The sequence below is a fragment of the Aethalodelphis obliquidens genome, unplaced genomic scaffold (genome assembly GCF_003676395.1).
Source record: "Aethalodelphis obliquidens isolate GAN/ISIS:26980383/991018 unplaced genomic scaffold, ASM367639v1 scaffold4, whole genome shotgun sequence".
NCBI classification, from domain to species: Eukaryota; Metazoa; Chordata; class Mammalia; order Artiodactyla; family Delphinidae; genus Aethalodelphis; species Aethalodelphis obliquidens.
This window is the reverse complement of record NW_020837948.1, coordinates 57579149-57597928: the sequence shown is the minus strand read 5'-3', so window position 1 is coordinate 57597928 and position 18780 is coordinate 57579149. Positions and strand designations below refer to the sequence as shown.

The 18780-nt window shown below is 43.6% G+C and overlaps 1 protein-coding gene across 1 annotated transcript in view; it reads left to right on the top strand.

The window, feature by feature from the left end:
• SV2C (synaptic vesicle glycoprotein 2C) overlaps window positions 1-18780 on the top strand; it is a 245242-nt gene that overhangs the window by 152703 nt on the left and 73759 nt on the right. The window lies entirely within an intron of this gene.

The following is an 18780-nucleotide window of genomic DNA, read 5'->3' as shown; positions in this document are numbered from 1 at the left end:
TGTGTGTGTGTGTGTGTGTGTGTGTGTGTGTGTGTGTGTCTGTCTGTCTGTCTGTCTGTCTTTGGAAAGAACTGTCCCGAAAATACCCCTGCTGGGCTGAATTCATCATTAACCTAATTAGGTCTCTTATCCAAGGCTTACAATTAGCACCATTACCAAGTCTTGGTAACTAACTGCTGTGCTTCTAAATTAACTGTCACCTGGGGGGGGACATAAAAATTGTCATCATCTTCTAAAATGTTCCATGTTTGGGCATATGATCATTCCCCTCATTTCCATCAATAATATTGAACTGCCTTAGAGGGCAAGAGATAGTTACAGTTTTGTGGAAAGGTAGAGAAGTCTTCCCTGATATCTTAGGGTACCAGCTACAGAATCTGGACTTCATTTTTCTGCCATATGCATATCGGGGTCCCCAGAAGGAGGAATACTCCATTCACTTGCCTAGATTGTTAAGGTGAAAGGACGTAGAGCTGCCATCTGTTTTCTTTTTTTTTTTGTAATAAGTTTATTATTTTTTTTTTTGGCTGTGTTGGATCTTTGTTGCTGCACATGGGCTTTCTCTAGTTGCAGCGAGCCAAGACTACTCTTCATTATGGTGTGCGGGCTTCTCAATGCGGTGGCTTCTCTTGTTGAGGAGCACGGGCTCTAGGCACGCAGGCTCAGTAGTTGTGGCTCACGGGCTTAGTTGCTCCTTAGCATGTGGGATCTTCCCAGACCGGGGCTCGAGCCCTTGTCCCCTGCATTGGCAGGCGGACTCTCAACCACTGCACCACCAGGGAAGCCCTGACCATCTGTTTTCTACAAGCACAGTGTTCTGTCATGTGTAAGGAGTAAGCCAAACTTTGATTTTTACATAGCCTACCAGCAGAGACATTGGTGCTGAATGACCTGGAAGTTTCTATTCTCTTATGGGCTGATTTAGCATTTATATTTTATGCAGCTGTCTCTCTGTCAAAATCGAGCTTAGATTTGCTCTGAGTTGCTTTTAGAAGGTCTCAAGGCAAGCCCAGTTAAAGATGCAGGTGTGTTATCTTAGAAAATATCGCCATTCAGCACAACTGGACCCCACTGTGAGTATACCTATGTAAGTAATTCCTGAAGATATACAATTAATGCCTAGAACAGCTCGTTAGAAGAATAGATTATTAAATAGGACAGAGTTTGAGGTTGAAGGCATGATAGGGAAATCTTAGTAATTCCTACAAGGATTCTTCTCAAGTTTGGAAGGTGCTTCTTCTTTAGGAAGTGTCTAATCTTTTATGTAATGCTGGAGCATGTTTCCACCTGAGGACAGATTAAATTGCATTTTCCACTTATTCCTCATTCTTAATGTTCACTCCCCAATGAGCTCTTCAGCTGTGCTGCCCATCACACTGTGGAATGTACAGGACAAAAAGCAGCCCTGAGGCCTAGAGAGGACACTTGCAAAGAGGCTGGAAAACAGTGAGCATGAGAACTGTGTGATGGGGACACGGCAGTGGTCAAGGTCTAAATCTGGCAAAATTAAAGGAGGCAAGATACGGGAAAAGAAAATAGTGTGGGCTAGAGCAGAGTGGGATGGTTACTGTAGATCTTAACCAAATGAACTGTCCTAACTAGAAAACGCTCTTGTTGGTTGTTTAACCCAGTAGTAGTGGAAGAGATGAGCTATTTCCACCATTTGTATATTCCCTTGCCCAGTCTTCTCAACAATTCAAAGCGTATCTGAATGAGATGATTGGCAAGGGTTAGGAAATCAGTTGAGGGTCATGGAACCAATATAATTTTTTCTGTGTTTAAGTCTAAGTTATCCTACAGAGAAATGTATCCTGGGACTTTTCCCCCATCACCGCTAAACAAACTGAGATTTAGCCTTTATTTAAGTTGCTCGATGAGATATTACACTGCACTTTGGGAGTGGCAAACATTTTTGTGTATCTACACTGTGCCTGGCCCCATGCTGGAAGCCAGAGATTCTTCTAGGAGTGTGGAGAAACCTCTGTTTTTGGGTAACAGTGAAGAATCCTGAATCCGAGTTTGCTTCTCATCTTCCCTGTTTCGGCCTGTGGGTTCACAGTACCACTTTCTCAAATACTGTGATGGACTTGAGAGTACGTCCTTCCTGGGACCACTTTGAATTCCACTGTGTTCTTCAACATAAATATGGCGTTACAAATTAGATGGAGGGAGCACATCAGCCTGACAGGTTAGGGGGAGGGTTGGGGAGGAGTGGGGCTAGAAGGGAAGATGAGGTATTAAGGGTCAGAAGAGTCTTGGTTTCATGTGACTTAACAGTTTAAGACTGAGATGGCCAACATAAATATCTTAGTGATCAAGGTGATGTAAACAGGTGAAGCTGGCAAGAAAGAGGACTGAAGCATATGAGAGTCTGTGCCCTTTCTAGAGGGCTGGCAGCTACTCAGCTGCAGCAGGTTTAGCTGTGCAGCTGTTGAAGCCTGGTGTGGCCAGATCTGATTTACCAGAAGGCAGGATTCTGGAGATATATATATATATATATATATAATTTATTTATTTATTTATTTATTTTTCTTTTGCTGTACGCGGGCCTCTCACTGTTGTGGCCTCTCCCGTTGCGGAGCACAGGCTCCGGACGCGCAGGCTCAGCGGCCATGGCTCACGGGCCCAGCCACTCCGTGGCACGTGGGATCTTCCCGGACCGGGGCACGAACCCGTGTCCCCTGCATCGGCAGGCAGACTCTCAACCACTGCACCACCAGGAAAGCTCGGAATTCTGGATATTTATTTGAAGTCTCTCCAATTTTCAATCTACCAATTTTAAAATGTATCCCTATAGAGATATACATATGTGGTCAGCAGAATGATGGTCCCCAAAGACCATCCTAACTCCCAGAACCTGTGAATATGTGAGGTTACAGGACAAAGAGGAATTAAGGTTGCAGATGGAATTAAGCTTGCTAATGAGCTGATCTTAAAATAGAGAGATTACCATGGATTATCCGGTGGGCTCAATCTAATCACAAGGGTCCCTAAAAGCAGAAGATAGAGCAGGAAAAGAGAAGCAGAGAAGTGGTAGCATGGGCAAGACTTGGCTTGGTGGTGTTGGCTTTAAGGATAGGGGAACGGGGCTCTGAGCCAAGGAATGTGAGCAGCCTCGAGAGGCTAGAAAAAAATAAGGAAATATATTCTCCTCTGGAGTCTCTATAAGAAATGCAGCTCTGCTGACGCCTTGCTTTTAGTGCATTTCAGATCCATTTCGGACTTTGGACCTCCAGAACTGAAGATAATAAATTTGTGCGGTTTTTTAAGCTCCTAAGTGTGCAATAATTTGTTACAGAGCAAAAGGCAACAAATAAAACTAGAATAAAATACATCAGTTTAAGTGATGAGATTTGGCAAAAGGATATAATTCTGTAGCCACCACCTCAATCAAGATAAAGAATACTGGGCTTCCCTGGTGACGCAGTGGTTGAGAATCCGCCTGCTAATGCAGGGCACACAGGTTTGAGCCCTGGTCTGGGAAGATCCCACATGCCGCGGAGCAACTAGGCCCGTGAGCCACAACTACTGAGCCTGCGCGTCTGGAGCCTGTGGTCTGCAACAAGAGAAGCCACGACAGTAAGAGGCCTGCGCATGGCGATGAAGAATGGCCCCCGCTCTCCGCAACTGGAGAAAGCCCTCACACAGAAACAAAGACCCAACACAGCCAAAAATAAATAAATAAATAAATAAATTTATAAAAAAAAAAAAAAAAGAAGATAAAGAATACTTCCATCACCAGAAAGTTACCTCATGCCCCTTTGCAAGTCAAGTCCCTCTCCCCATGCCTGACACCTGGTAAGCAAAGATATGTTTTCTGTCTTTTGTAAAATTTCATATAAATTGAATACTTCCTAGAGGATGTAATTTTTACGTCTGGACTCTGCTTTAGCATAATGCCTTTGAGATTCGTCCATGTAGTTGGGTGTTTGAGGGGTTCATTCCGTCCTGTTGTTGAGTAGCACCCATTATGGATGGACCACAGTTTGTTAATCCAATCACCAACTGATGGACCTTTTTGACTCTTTACACTTGGGCTATTAAGAATAACGTTGCTGTGAACATTTGAGTACAAATCCTTGTGTGAATGAAGTTTCATTTCTCTTGGGTAAATTCCTAGGAGAGAGATTGCAGGATTGTTTGGTAAATGTGTGTAATTTGATGAGAACCTTAAAATATTTTCCGAAGTGATTCTATCATAATCACTTAATTTTTTCTGAAAGTTTTCACAACACTACATGGACCACACAACATACACTTGTGCCAAATTTGGCCTGGGGAACTGCTGGGTTTAAGCCAAAGAGAGCCAAGCTTACCTGGAGGGGAGAAGACAGGTAATTACCCTGTGCTGATGCAGAAGACAGCGGGTCTCTGAGAGTCTGAGTGGGAGGAAGATTTTCACAATTAAGAGAAAGGCAGGTGGGACTCCTGGTCCTCAGGTACCTGCAGGGCAGCTGTGCCCTTAAGCCAAAGAGAATGGAGCTGGGCCCCTGGAGGAAGAGTCCCAGTGACCAAAGAGAGTGAGAGCTTAGTTTTGCTTAGAGGTTGGAAGTGAGCTAGTGATTGCCAGAAGGTCAGGGCCTTAGCATGGCCTGGTGAGGAAGAAAACAGGCTCACAGGGACCTTCTGAGGGAAGAGCGAGATGCAGAATATCTGACTGGTAGGCATCATCATCACACAGGAGAATTATCTTCAGTGGTTCATAAAGACTTTCAGAGACATCATCTCATTGTTGCCAAACCAAACTTGGGTCTGCTTGCCCACGTGCAGTAAAGGCAGTCTGCTGACACAGGATTGTGGTAAAGTGCAGTGATTATTGCAAGACCAAGCAAGGAGCACGGGCAGCTGGGGTTCAGAAGACCTGAACTTCCCAATAGCTTTCAGGGAAAGGTTTTTAAAGGCTGAGGGAGAGGGTTGTGGGGTGCGTGATCAGCTGTTGGACATTCTTCTGACTGGTTGGAGGTGCCGTAATCAGGAGTCAACATCATCAACCTTCTGGTTCCAGCTGGTCTGGGGTCTGCGTGCTTGTGGTCAACATACAGTTAACATCTTCCACCTCTTGGAGATTTCATTATCTGCAAAACAGCTCAAGGACGTGGCTCAGAATACTATCCATGGCCCTTGAGGAGGAACTAAAAGTCCTTGACTTTGTTTAATGGCTCAACTATATTATTATTTTGTCTTGCTTGACTGTTTTCATTTTCCTTTGTTTCTCCTTTTTCTCAATTCTCTGATTAAATTTGTTCTTTGGAACTCAGGGGAAGCTTAAGAGGTTAAAGTTGTCCTATAAACAAGAGACAGGCAGATAACATGGTAGGGGAGGGTAGTCTTTCTCAGGAAGTCCCCACAGGGTCCTGCTTGGTTATAATTCCCCTTTTTCTTTGATATTCCTCCATCTTGAGGAGGAACAGGTGCAGGACAAGAAAGGGAATAAAGTTTTGGATAGAGAGGTTAAATCATGAACTTGGCAAAGGGACTCGGTTTTCGAGGGACTCTGTTTCATCGTGACACAAATGAAGTCAAACTGTGTGACAAGCTGTTCTGTGCAGTGGCTGGCCAGGCAGAGGACACTAGGGTAAACAAGTGGCCGGACTCACTTCTCCCGTGACCATCCCTCTTACGCTTGGGTGGTTTGTGACCGAGGATGCCTTGGGCCAGTGGTGACATTTCTTTCTTGTAGTGGACAGAGGTTAGAGTTCCATGAGAGAGAAAGAGAGGGGGAAAAAGGAAAGAAAGACTGTGGAAATGGGTATCCACCCCTTTCTGATCCAAAGGTGGTACCAGTGGAACCAACTAGGAGGAGCCATTAACCCAGGCCCTTGGTGGGGCATCCGTCCTCTGTGCCCTTCTTGTGCCTGGTGCACACCTCTGCCTTCTACTCGGGCTAGAGTTTTTAGAATTTTCCTCATGGCTTCAATTAAAAAAAAAGGTTTCTTTAGTATTCTAAGCAATTTGTGGACTCTGAGTCCAGAGATCAAAACTTAGTCATCTTTTACATGCGTCCCAATGTTCATAGCAGCACTGTTGACAATAGCCAAGACATGGAAGCAACCCTAATGCCCAGCAACAGATGATAGGCTTAAGATGTGGGGTGTGTGTGTGTGTGTGTGTGTGTATACACGGTGAAATATTACTCAACTATAAAAAAGAAGAATGAAATACTGCCATTTGTAGCAACATGGATGAACCTAGAGATTATTATGCTTAGTGAAACAAGTCAGACAAAGACAAATACTATATGATATCACTTACATGTGGAAACTTAAAAGATAATACAAATGAATGTATATGCGAAATAGTAACAGACAGATATAGAAAATATGTGGTTACCAAAGGGGAGAGGGAAGTAGGGGTACAAATTAGGGGTATGGGATAAACAGATATAAACTACTATATATAAAATAGATAAGCAACAAGGATATACTGTATAACACAGGGAATTATACCCACTATCATGTAATAACCTATTGAATATAATGGAAAATAATCTATAAAAATACTGAATCATTATGCTGTGCACCTGAAACTAAGACAATATTGTAAATCATTTTTAAAAAGTCATCTTTATAGCCTCCATGGTACCCAGTCACAGTGCCTGACCCAGATTAGCCCATAATGAGTGTTATGATGAATTGAGGCACAGGGCCATGTAATAAATGCCTTGGTCAGCAATGTTAGACCCTCAACAAGTCTGATCCAAGACAATTACTGCCAGTTCTCATTAGTCTCATTAAACAAACTTGTGCTGTGAGGTTATTTTCTTCCTTTGTGAATCACCATTTTTAGGAATGGGTTGCCATCTTGGTGACAGTTGTGGCTGATGGGCTTTGAAGTGAGGCGTGTTCCATCACGTTTCCCGTAGCTCAGACCTCTGCGGGAGCTATTCTTCAGAACTGCAGAATTGCAAGCTGCCCCAGGTTTTGTCCTTGCTAAGCTAATGCTTCACTGCTGTAACTGAAAGTGGTTCTCAAGCTTCTGGGTTGTTGTCGTTTCCCTCTCTCCCTCTCTCTCTCTCTCTCTGCTCTTTTTGGCCTGTGACTCACATTCTGATTCTAAAGCATCTTCAGTGGCCTTTGCAGGCTGCTCGAGGGATCCAGGCTGTTGCGTTTATTTGAAGGGTCAGCCACTCGTTAGGTGCTGAGCAGGCAGGGAGTCTTTCTCGCTGCTGAGAATCAATTCCAGCCAAATCAGATCCACTTGGGGGTCTCTCAGAGAAGAGCTTGCCCACATGGTAATGGTTTGAAGAGCACTGAAACGCCTGATGCAAGAGGGACAGAGCAGAAGATGGGCTGCGGTGACGTGCAGTCTGTGGCTCACAGCAGACGAACCTCACAGTGGAGAGACTTCAGAAATCAAAGTTGACTGTCATGCTGAGGAGGCCCGTCTTGTGCTGCACTCAGGACTTGGCAGGGTGGGGAGGATGGAGAAATGCAGAATGTTAAGGCAGGAAAACTGACATTTTGCCCTCCACACATCCATGGTTTTGTATTTGAGGCTGAGGTCACCCTGCCAGGGGGAATGGGAGGAACTGAGAGGCGGGAGTGGGGGGGAAATGCCCCCCACTCATCTCCTCGAAAGAAGATTTGGTGTCAGTCTCTTTACTAACATTTAATCAACCTTTATTTCATGCTATACGCTGTTCTGAGACGTGAACATGTGTTAATCCTTTAACTTTTACAACTATACCACAAAGAGACACTGTTGTGTACATTTTACAGATGAGGAAACTGAGACCCGGAGAAGTTAAGTGACTTGCCCAGAGTCACCCAGCTAGTAAAGCAGAAGAGCAGGAATTCAGAACCAGGCAGCATGCCTCCACACCCACAGTCTTGGTGGCCTCACTTTATGGGTTCCCATTCTACAGGGCTGACATCCAAGAAGCCGCAAGTATCCACTGGCTCATGTCCAGCTTTCCATCAAAAACTCTCTAAACTCAGGGGCAGTTCCCTTCCTCTTCCTCCTTCCAGGATGGAGCTTCCAAATGGCCTAGCCAGGAAAGCAGGGAAATTTCTAGAACTGACATTTGTATCAATTGGCAGAAAATAGGAACCCCATTGATACCTGTCCTCCCCACCCCCACCCCTTATGTCTGCCAGGCTGAGGAGCCCCATCCTGGTAGGAAAAGGCAGTTCGGCCGCTCAGAGCTCTCCCCATCCCATCCGACTTGACAGTGCCATTTGCTTCAGATCCTGGGACTCTCCTCTGGACAGATGAGGTTTGCTTCCAGCTTTCAAGCTCCTTTCTTCCTTCGGGCTGGACGGTTAGAAATGGATAGAAACGTAGTAGAATAGACAAAGACCAACTGCTCCTTCCAGGCAGTCAGGCTGGCTCTTGACTTCTTATTTCCATTTGGCCTTGGGATGTGAATCCTCCAGGGGGGTTAGTTATCAAGGAGCCAGGCCAACTGACCCTCCCGCCTTTAAGACTGTCCACGTTCACACTCATCTGCACGCACATACCTTCTTTTCTGGTTCTGAGACTTTGAGTTCTAAATCTAATGTGTGCTTAGCCCCTACCCTTTCCTGTTTATAGAGGGCAAGACGGTGCCCAGCAGAGGAGAGAGGATATGTGTTCAGTAGTGATGCATGTGGGTAGTGCCCTTATCCCATGAGGGTCAAATGACAGAAGACAAAGCCCTCCCTCTGCGTCAAAGCCAAGCTGTGGCTGAGGCCTTGATGACTAAAACCTGAAAGTAAGGAGGAGGAAGTCTGGGCTGGCAGAGCCTTGAACTGAGATTTTTCTGAAGTATGTAGGGAAGTGTACACTGCTGTAGTCATTCTAAAGGACATTCAGATGATGCTTGTCCGAATGTGTAAACATATACACTCTGACCTAGTATACTCCATCCCTGGTATATACCCAGAGAAATTCAGATATCAGTAAGGGGTCATGTGTAAGGCTGTTCATAGTGACGTTGTTTGTGAAAAGAGGTAGTTGGAGCAATCTCTATCCATCACTAAGGGAATAGGTATACAGAAGGTGGTGGAATACTTTACATCGATTAGAAACAGTAATAGCAACATGATAGACCATCAAACAAGGCTGAGTGAAGAGAGTAAGACAAAATGAGGACTCTAGTATGTTGACATTATATAAGTGACAAGACACGCTATTTTTTTTTTATAAATGTATTTATTTATTTTTGGCTGCGTTGGGTCTTCGTTACTGCACACGGGCTTTCTCTAGTTGGCGCGAACTGGGGCTACTCTTCGTTTTGATGCGCGGGCTTCTCATTGCGGTGAGTTCTCTTTGTTGCCGAGCACAGGCTCTAGGCGCGCGGGCTTCAGTCATTGTGGCTCGCGGGCTCTAGAGCGCAGGCTCAGTAGTTGTGGCGCACGGGCTTAGTTGCTCCGCGGCACGTGGGATCTTCCCGGACCAGGGCTCGAACCCGTGTCCCCTGAATTGGTAGGCCGATTCTTAACCACTGCACCACCAGGGAAGTCCCCACACTATTTATTTTTCAATGGTTTTATTCAAATTTGAATCCACAGTTAAAACACACTGGCTATGGGGGTGTTGGTGGAATACCAATTGATGGGAAATGTTGATAAAAGGGAGGAAATAAAGATGCACATTATTTGCACAATGCTGCTGATAGTGTGTTGGCGGGAGGGTAATTAATTACGTCCTCTACCCCTAAAGTGGAAAAAGAAAAGAAAATGTCAAAAGTTTCACTGGAGTTCATTTTAATGATTTACTAAATATTTTCAGAGCATAAGATAGGAGGAGCAGAGATAAAGTAGCACAGAGTCCTAGACTAAGAATCAGCTGTCATCTTTCCTTATTTATACCCTCATGCCCTTGAGTTCTCCAAGCCTCAGACCCTGACACCCATGCACTAGAAAGTGTTTACTGTCCCCCTAATTCCAACATAACATTATGAAATCCTTTGGCAAGTAATTTGTAAAGCCTGAGGGATGGATTAAGAGCTCTCAGAATGAATTTTCTTTCTAATGCAGGAATCTGCAGGGTTAATTAGTACCTGTGACCATAGTATAGTCAGAGTCATTGCCAAGGTTCATCTGGTCATCAAAGTCACAGTTGTTGCTGTACTGGCACTGCTGCAACTCAAGGCTGATTTTATTTCTTCTGGTCTTGAAGTCTGTTAGTGAAATAACTTTCATGTCAGAACAAGGAAGCTGCATTAATTCACAACAGGAGGCACAAGCTCTATTAGGAATGTTCTGTGTGTATAAGTCTTTTAAACAAATGCTGTTTTATTTCTTTCAAGTGTTGGCATTGTTAGAAGCCAGATGTAAATGGGCATATCAGTTTGATTTGTGTGACTGTGACGTGTTATTCAATAAATATTTAAATTTAATGGAGCCAGTAATTTAGAAGCACCTACTATATTTTTCTAGAACTGCCTCGCCACAGTGATTTCATATTTGCCCTTTTTGCCTCCAACAAAATCAAATGTAGGTAACAAAAATTCACACTAAACACTACAGTCCCTATTATACTAGTCTATGCATGTTTCTGAAGAAAATTATGATTCAGATTCTAAAGCACAATTCCAAATAACATGCCCATTTTATCAAACTCAGGACAGCATTTTCAAGGTTTGCCTGCAATGGTCTTATATGAAAGGTACAGCAGATTTTCAGAGGAAAGTTATTTGGGGTTTTTACCTCAGAAAGGATCAAATGCTTTATGCCCGTGGTACTGTGATTTCGAAATTGGAGGGGTCCAAAGAAATGACGTTTTATTCCGACATATTGGTTTGGCTTCCTCAATAAAGCAGTGGTTTGAGCAGCAAATAACCACCAGATTTCAGGCTTCCATTGTCATTGGTTGCCTGCAGTATCGCTGCAACTGTCCTTAAAAAAACACACACACACAAGCATCCTGGCATCTGTAGGAGCATTATAAATCATACTTTCATTGTAGGGAAAAGGTTATTGATTTGCTCATTTTTTCCCTTCTCCCTCTGGTGCAGACTTCAGTGGGAAATTGAAGCTTCCTTCACACAGTATATGATAGCCAATCAAAAGGGCGGCCTGTGCTTACCTGGTTTATAATGAAAGGTGATACGGGTGAGTGATTTCACACTGCTCATCCTGCAGTGATTGTAATCAAGAGTTAAAAGCTGGAGCAACTACACATGCTGGCCAGACATCATCAGAATTATTTACTGTATTTTATAAGACTGGGGCATTTGAGCAGTTGAGATGGAAGAACTAACGTTAGGTGAATTGCAATGCACTCATGTTTTATTTTACTGTTCAAGCCAGCTAATCATTTTCTTGTGGTTATTAATTTGGCCTTTCAGGGTCAAGTCACCTAAGTGCAATTTGATTTAAAGTGATATTTTTCCACAAAAGGGTCAGAAAAAAGACAAAACAGGGAGAATTATCCATGGAGAAAAAGGGCAAATAAAAAAGGAAATTAAAAAATGGCGATGAGACATTTGACAGTATCTTAAAAGGCACAAAGTCAACGAATAAATGGATATTTTTAGTAAAAGGCAAAACTGCCATGAAGTGTCTTGACAAGGTAAACAAGGCTTCATTAGATTTTTTTCCTATTATGTTATGGATTTCTCTAAGACATGGTATACATTAGTGGTAAAGGGAAACACAGCTGTTATCACAGTGCTAAGAGAGAACATTTCTAAGTTGGGACAATTGTAGTATGATGCTAAATATATCTATGGAGGGAAAGACTGAAATTACAAAGAAAAATAAAAGTCCAATCAATATAGACTTTTAAATGCAAACAGTACTACAACGTGACCATTTGCAATATGACAAACTCAGGACACAGAATCTTGTCATTGGGGTGTATTGCGAATGCTTACATTGACAGTCTCAGGATATCAATTTCACACAGCATTTGCTTAGTGCAAAAGACAAATTAAGATTAAAAAAATATATAAACATAATAAAACGTCTGTTGACCCATTTTCAGATCCAGGAAAAAAATCATGATTTTACAAATCCACGTTTGTTTCTTTTCTGTTTAGCTCACAGATACGTTGAGTATATTTCATTAATTGTGTATCCTACAGATGAGCATGATGCCTCTTGCATCTAAATTGACTAAAGTGGAGAAGAAACAGTTGGCGATAGCCGTCTCCCCCACCCCATCCTATATGAAATTAAAGGGTTTGTGTATTTTAGAACACAACCTAGAAACTGCACACTGCAGAGTTCAGTGGCGAGACCCATGTTTTCTTACAGAACCAAATCCCTTGCCTCAGCTGATCCATTTTCCTGTAGGATGAAGTGAGATCACTTTTTTTGTGGTAGATGTCCCACTCCCATGTCAGAAGCATGCCCAAAGACTTTTTTTTTTTTTTTTTTTTTTGCGGTACGTGGACCTCTCACTGCTGTGGCCTCTCCCGCTGCGGAGCACAGGCTCCGGACTCGCAGGCTCAGCGGCCATGGCTCACGGGCCCAGCCGCTCCACCGCATGTGGGATCCTCCCGGACCGGGGCACGAACCCGTGTCCCCTGCATCGGCAGGTGGACTCTCAACCACTGCGCCACCAGGGAAGCCCCCCAAAGACTTTTAATATTACTCCTTAATTACAGTTGGCCCTCGGTATCCACATCCTCAGATTCAACCAAAGTCAAATCAAAAATGTTTGGGGGCAAAAATCCAGAAAGGTTCCAAAATGCAAAACTTGAATTTGCCACATACCAGCAACTATTGACATAGCATTTACATTGCATTAGGTATTATAAGTAATCTGGAGATGATTTAAAGTATATGGGAGGATGTTTTTAAGTTATATGCAAATACGGCACCATTTATGTAAAGGACTTGAGCATCCGTGGGTGTTGATACCCTCAGGGGATCCTGGAACCAATCCCCTAAGGATACCAAGGGATGACTGCATCAAACTAAACAGGCTTTCTGGCACAATGGATAGCATGTGACAGTTACTTCTGAGCTTCAGAATAGGTTTATTAGTTAAATTTTTTAAACCAAAGTAACATTTGTCCATAGTCCTAAAAAGCAGGCACGGCTTAAGATGATAACCCTACCCCCCAAAAAACAAAAAAACTTCTCTGTCCTGCCCTTCCACCCTCCATTCTTTTTCCTCAAGGGCAACTCCTTTCAACTGTTAGAGTTATTTCCTCTGTTTGCCTAGTTTTTTCTAAATTATGTAAATATATTGTTTTCCCTCGCTGTGTCTGTGTTACATATTATCTGCTGACTAGCATGGAAATTGAGAGTTAGTGTTCTTAGACTCCCACCCACCCCGAATTCTCTTTCTACACTCTCAATAAAGTTAACTCATAATGTTTGGTTAAATCAGTAATCAGAATTTACATCGATCTGATTCCTTCTGAGCCAAATAGTGTTTGGAGTATGATTTCTTAACGTAACTTTTGCCTTTCCTGGAGTTAATAACCATATTATATTTTCATTTGCCTGACTTTGTATATGTTTCATGAAGTCTTTCCACATCTACAGCCTCTCAATATAGTTTTCAATGTAATGAAATGTATTACATCATGTCATTTCCAGTACTTTTTACTGAAAAAATTTCTCCTGCAGTCCTTGGTCATTCTGTTTCTTGGGTCTCCTGCATACTTGTCATCCTAGGACCTCACTGCTTTCCTGAGTTGATTCCAGTTCCCTTCACTTTTTTTTTTTTTTTTTGGTCCTTATACCATACACTAGATTGATAGTACGGCTGGGTGTAGAATTCTAGGTCAAAAATCATTTTGCCTCAGAATGTTTGAGGATATTGCTCCACTACCATGTAGCATGCAGTATTGATGAATCTGATGCCTTTCTGAACCCCTTTGCTTTATCTACGACCTGTATTTTCTGTCTGTGAGTTCTTCTCTTTATCCGTGGTATCATGATCATAATATGCCTTCATGTGTCTCTTTTTCTCTCTTTTGCTCACTTTCCTGAGACGTACTGGCCCATTTCAATTTGCAGGCTTATGTCCTTCATTCCTGGGGAATTCCCTCATAATTTTTCTTTTCAATGGTTACCTCCCACCACTTTGTGTGTTCTCAGTTTCTGGGATGTCTGTCCGTTAGGTATTGAATTACCTGGATTAATTCTCTGATATTTTGATCTCCTCTTTCCTACTGCCCGTGTGTTTATCTTTTTGCTCTACTGTCTAGGAGATTTATCTTCCAACCAGTCTATTGGGCTTTCATTTCTTCTCTTACTATTTTTTTTTTAACTGCTAAGCTCTATGTACGTGTTCTCTGCCTTTTCATGCCACTGTTTCTTGTTTCATGGCTGTATTATGTTCTTTTACAGCTCTGAGAATGGGGGGGGGGAGGTGGTGAATAGTGTTTGTTTGTTTGTTTGTTTTGTTTTGTTTCCTGCATTGCCTGTTCTTCTGAGCTTCTTTTTTCTGTTGTTTTGGTTTCTTTCACGTTGAACACTTTCCTTAGGTATCTGGAGATCTTCAGCTATCTATTCCTATTTAAGAGTGAAGCACCAGAAATCTGACAGAGAATCCTGTGACTAAGAAGTTTGGTCATTTTACATTTATATGTTACTCCTCTGGGGTGCTTGTTGACTAAGGGTGGAGAGTGGGGCTGGCTCAGCGTAGCATGTGCTGGCAATCGGCAGTCTCTTGAATGAAGAGACCCCCCTGCCCCCCGCCGGTGTCAGAATCGGTTTCTTTTACTTTAAGACTCTTCGTTGTCTGCAGAGATGCTGTGGTAGCTCCAACACAGCAGGAAAGTGTGGCATGTGTGGGAAAGAATATGCTGCTGCTTCTCTGCCAGCCAAAGACTGCTTTCCCAGATCCCCTACCCCAAACTGAGCAATTAAGTTAAGCAGCTCTTGTGTGAATTCTGCCTGAAGTAGATGTGTTTTTGTTTCCTGGTCCCCTGACATCAGTGCAGTGCGGACAGTACAGTACACATTGCTAGTGTTCCAACTCAAGCTCCCACCGAGGCTCTCTCTGATTTTTGGCCTCAGAGCTCTCTCCAAAGACCCCTCAGCCCCGCACAGATTCAGCCCCAGGGTGCAAGGAAGTTAACTTTTAGGGGCCAACTCTCAACTAATAGCTAACAGGAGGTGGTGAAAAAAATGCCTTTGCCTCACATCTTATGGAGGAACCGTTCTGCGACACATTCTACATGGTTCCTTAGAGGGTCCTCTGTGGGACTGAGCTCCTGTTGCTTCTAGTAGTAATGGACTCTTTATCTATTTTCCCTCCTTCCTTCTCTCACTCCGGCCGCTCCTTCACACCTTTGTTCTGGGCTCATCTCCCAAATAAACTACCTGCATTCAAGTCCTGGTCTCAGGCATTTTTCAAGGGAAACCAAGCTATGACACTGCCTCCAAATGTAGGATTTTGTGAAGTTCCAAGTACCTCAGAGAAGTAACATGTAAAATGACCACATTTTTTTTAAGGTATATTAATCCTAGTTGTGGCCGTACAAGTAGATGCCAGATGTCTCCACTGCTTATTAAAAATACAGACTCCCACGGGCTTCCCTGGTGGCGCAGTGGTTGAGAGTCCGCCTGCCGATGCAGGGGACGCGGGTTCGTGCCCCGGTCCGGGAAGATCCCACATGCCGCGGGGCGGCTGGGCCCGTGAGCCATGGCCGCTGAGCCTGCGCGTCCGGAGCCTGTGCTCCGCAACGGGAGAGGCCACAACAGTGAGAGGCCCGCGTATGGCAAAAAAAAAAAAAAAAAACAGACTCCCAGACCCCATGCCAGTTTGTACTTTTAATAAAGGAACCCTGAGGATTCTGATGTAGGTGGTTCACGGACCACACTTTAAGAACACTGGTCTTGTGGCTCCAAGTTGAACACACTTCATTTTACTGATGAAGAAACAAAAGGCACTGAGGTCATGCAGATAGTGGGTGAAGAGCTGGAATTCAAACCCAGATGTGACCGACTCGCAGCAGCCACCTGCATGACCTTGGGCATTTTGTTCTTCATCAAGAAGATGACAATGGTGGCACCTACTCATTGCATTGTTACTAGAACTATGCAAGATGACCCACACACAGTGCTTGGTGCAGATGGAAGTACCATTGCAAGCGCTCAATAAGTGGTAGCAACGTATGTGTATATGTATAATATGTTTGCAGTATAGAAATGCACTGAATCGAGAAAGTGCATGTTTTCTGTAGCCAGGATTAGTCTGTCAGCCACCGGCAGTCTTCCAGTGAAGGATTCCACAAGGGCTCTCTTGTGTCAGTTCTCCAGTCAACAAATACTTACTTGAAGGGATTTTATTACCTGATGTAGCTGGAAGACTTCCCTCTCAGGCTTCTTTGGCTGAGCCCAAGACAATGACTAGGAACAAAGAGACAGTCCTGGGTGAATATATTGTGGGCTCACTGTAATGCTTTTGACTATAAAGCGTGACTTTTTCTAGATGGATTTTTTTTTTTTTGCGGTACGCAGGCCTCTCACTGCCGTGGCCTCTCCCGTTGCGGAGCACAGGCTCCGGACACGCAGGCTCAGCGGCCATGGCTCACGGGCCCAGCCACTCCGCGGCACGTGGGATCCTCCTAGACCGGGGCACGAACCCGTGTCCCCTGCATCGGCAGGCGGACTCTCAACCACTGCGCCACCAGCGAAGCCCTAGATGGATTTTTTAAAGATGATTGTTTTAAATTTGTAGTATGGTACACAGCAGGGGTCCAGATTTCTCTCATTCTCATCCCCTGCTGCACATACCCTGGGATGTTCAATAAACTGCTGTTGACTGACACCAAAGGCTCCAAAGTGAACTTTCTGATTCCCCTTTGTGTCCTCCAGTTCGTTCTCAACCAGGCAACCACAGTGATCCTAAAAGTGTAGGTTGATCCAACCATTTCCTACTCTCTGGCTGCTGTGTCTTCCCATCCCGCTTGGAAGTACAATTCAAGTCCTTGCCTTGGCCTCCATGGCCCTACCTGATGGGGTCCCTGGCTTACCTCACATCCTACTGCTTTCTCTCACTCGTAGTGCTCCAGCCACACTGGCCTTGCTCTGTGCCAAGCACGATTCCCTCTCAGTGTGTCTGCACATACAGTCCTCTTTTCTGGAATGTTCTTCTCTGAGATAGGGACTGACTTCTCACCACATTCCAGTCTTGACTGTTTGGAGCGGCCATTCCTGACCCCCTGACCTAAAGTAGCAAACCCATTCCCAGGCCATGCCTCTGTCCCCTTACACTGACTTATAATATTCACTCATTGTGGCATCTCTAGTTAGAATGAAACTCCATGGCGGCTAGTACCCTGTCTCATGCTGCTGTGTCCCCCTGGGCCTAGAACAGGACTGGAATGATAGACTCTCCAAAAATATTTGTGGAATGACTGTCACATGAAGTATCTGTTGATGGGGACTTACCCATGTGTAGAATGTCTTACTCATCTGACAAATATTTATACACAAAACATAGTGCCAGTGTGAAAGATAAGTGAGACCCTGTCCCTACTTTCAAACAGTCAAGGACTAGCAGAGCTCTGTCCAATAAAAATATAATGTGAGCCACATATGGGATCCTAAATTTTCTAGCAGCCACATTAAAAAGTAAAAAACATACAATTCATTTTAATTTATTAAAATTTATTTGGCCTAATATCCAAAACTATGATTGCAACATGTAACTAATTTACAAAAATGAGATCTTTTACATTCCTTTTTGGTGCTAAGTCTTCAAATCCGGGATGTAGTTTACATATACAGCAAGTCTCAATTTGAATGCAAGTTTTCATTGGAAATGCTTGCTTTGTATTTCAATTTCATGAGGTTTACAGTTGAAATAGTAGATTCACACCCAAGTTGTTCCAAACATACTTAAGTTTTCTAATAATCAAGCATCAGTTTTAATTTTCATGAATTTAAATGTAAAAACTCCTCCTTCAATTCCTCAGTCACACACGACATTTCAAGGGCTTGATTGCTACATGTGGCCGCCATATTGGATCGTGTATGTCTAGTGGGATAGGTAAGGCACATAGACATGGGAAGTGAACACACTCATGAAGAGTTCATGTAAAGAAGAGACCCAAGGTCTAAACACTGCCTTTGCATGCATCCTTTTCCTGACAAGAATTTGTATCTTTCTTTAGGACTCAACCTTTACATCAGTTTTTCCAGGAAGCCTTCCCTGGTACCCCCACATTAGATTAGATCCCCTCAACTGAGAGCTCTCAGAGCACCTGGTATGTCCTCCATCTTCAGTCTGTTGTGCTGTGTTCTAACTGCTATCTATGTATTTATATTTGCATTTCCCCCTAGTTTGTAAATTCCATGTAGTCAGGAAGCTCTCGTTGTGGATTCTCCAGCGTCTGGCCCTCAGTGCGTATTTGTGGAACAAATAAATTAATTATGAAGGAATTAACTGAATGGCCAAACCTTGGTGGAACAGGACCACTCTGTTATAGCACAGCAGCCAGGGTGTGAACAGGGAACCATGATGGTGCGGTGACTAGGCAATGACTGAAGAGAGTTCGGTTCCTGCAGGTTGCTGAGTCACCTGTGTTGAATGGTTCCAGGGAATCAAAGAGATGAGAGCTAAGAAACTATCAGGGTTAGTAACCAAGAGACCATTTTTATGGGCATCTACAGAGACATTCAGACAAACCTAAGCTCAACACTTTTTTTCATAAATTCACTGACATTAAGAGTTAAGAGTAGATTGGATTCTAGGGCCATAGCCCAGTCTTAAGTGTTGGGTCAGCTGTGATCCTTCCAGTAACTGCAGTCTCCACTAATGACAGCTGTTAAATCTATATGCTAATGGTAATTGTGAGCGATTCATAGGTGGCTTAGGGTGTTGTGTGATTTATGGGCATCTGATCTCAGGATACTTAAAGGATGGAGTTATTGGAGCTCGGAA